Genomic DNA, 2,078 nt, shown 5'->3' with positions numbered 1-2,078 from the left:
CTGTGGTTTAGACTTTGATGTAAGAGGATATTGTATCTCGTTTGATATTGTATCCAGATTACTAAAATTCTCTCCATATCAGCTATGAGCCTGTTTCACTTTCTTATCATTCATGTGTTCACTGGTATATCACTTTTAAATTTACTTAAACGGTTTCCCTTGGATTCAGAACTAGTACAAGAGGCTTAGCTTTTGATCTATCTCAGCTTTTGGCATGTCTCCCTGTCTAAGCTAAGTCATTTCTAGATTTTGGCTTAAGGTGAGAGATGTGTGATTCTTCCTTTCACTTGAACAGTTAAGAGGCTATTTTAGGATTATTAGTTGGTGTAATATTCTTGTGTATCAGGGAATAGAGTGGCCCAATGATAGAGAGAGATATGGGAGAACAGCCAGTCAGTGGAACAGTGAGGACACACTCAGGATTTATTGATCGAGTTCAAAGTCTTACATGAGTGCAGTTCATGGAGACCCAAAACAATTACAATTGTAACATCAAAGATCACTGATCACAGATCATCTGAACAGATGTAGTGATAATGTTTTAAATATTGTGGGAATCACCAAAGCATGACACAGAGACAGAAGTGAGTACATACTGTTGGAGAAATAGACTTGCCCTTCACAAGTTTGCCACAAACCTTCAATTTGTCATAAATACAATATCTGTGAAACACAATAAAAGTGAAACACAAAACATGAGGAATACCTGTAATTATTAAATACTTTTTGAAATATTTTCTTTCAACTTCTGTGTCTCTAATTTAATAATATCATTACCAATCTAGTCATTCCTAATATGTAATGTAGACCAAAACCTATCAATTTGCCCTTTAAATAGCTTTATATTCATTTATTTCTGTCTGAACTTTGACCACAACATCTTAGTAATTCATGATGACATGAGATGCTCAAGTAAATGTTTAACTAACTGCTTTTGTTTTTCCGAATGCCTATATGAGCAACTTCTGGTATCAGAATTTCTTACTTCTTATTATGCCTCTATTTAAAGTTTAAAAAGACTCCTACGCCACATGAAGGTAGGTCATTCTTTCTCTGTAATGCCGTCTGTTCCTCTTTCTTGTTAACCTTAAGCCAGTTTGTCTGGGTGCCTCAGAATGGAAACCCAGTGCTCTAGCCCCCTGGTTTTCATCAAGACATCTCCCTACTGGTATAAACCTAACCCCAATCTTTCTTCACCTTTTCAGATCTTCTCCACAAGCCTCCTAAACTACTTCCATAGTTTTCTCATCAGTTCTTTGTTTCAAATCCTTTTAGAGACAAGATGAAGAAGTGCAAATCAACATTTATCTCAATTCTCAGAACTCTCCTATAACCAGCACCATTTTATTCTGTATTGATTTTATAATTGCTTTTCTGTTTTATGTGGATTCATCTTATAACTACCATGCAACCATACACTTTTTGTGGACACAAACTATAATATTCTATAATTCCACAGTATTTAAAAAGAGCAATGTGTACATGATATGCGCTCAGTAAATACTTTTTGGTTGTTGAGTTATTTTTGACTCTAAAAGTTAAAGAGCATATACTTGGAAAAGAAATAATAATCATAATCTGAGTGGGAAAAAACTACAGAAAAAGACTTGAATTATGATTAACATAAACCTCTAAATTTTAAATTAAAATTGTCTTATTTTTTAATTGACTTCCCCTTTAACATCTGAAGATAAATTGTCCTGTAAAAACCACGATGTGTACCATCTATCTCTGATTAACAGTAACTAAAGCACAAAGAACAATTTCCCAATATTGTGGTGGTGAAATCATGTCATATTACCCACTTTTCCTGTAATTTTCAGTTGTTTATTAAACCTGATTTTTTATATGTACATTCAGCCTTTGGAATGACATCATCAGTGTAATCCCTTAACTCCCCCAAGTTTGTACACGTGACCGAGCCTCACATCTTCAAGCCAACTCCTCAAGGATCTGAAAAGTAACAAGTGGTGCCCCAATGCTGAGAAACCCTATAACATAGAATGGATATTTTCCTTTTCTAGATGATGGCATTTAAGCCATAAGACATACACTAAGTCTTCCTTCTTTCTTTCTAG

Source organism: Otolemur garnettii, unplaced genomic scaffold, assembly GCF_000181295.1.
Source record: "Otolemur garnettii isolate 467f Iridium unplaced genomic scaffold, OtoGar3 scaffold00163, whole genome shotgun sequence".
Taxonomy (NCBI): domain Eukaryota; kingdom Metazoa; phylum Chordata; class Mammalia; order Primates; family Galagidae; genus Otolemur; species Otolemur garnettii.
This window is presented reverse-complemented; position numbering follows the sequence as displayed.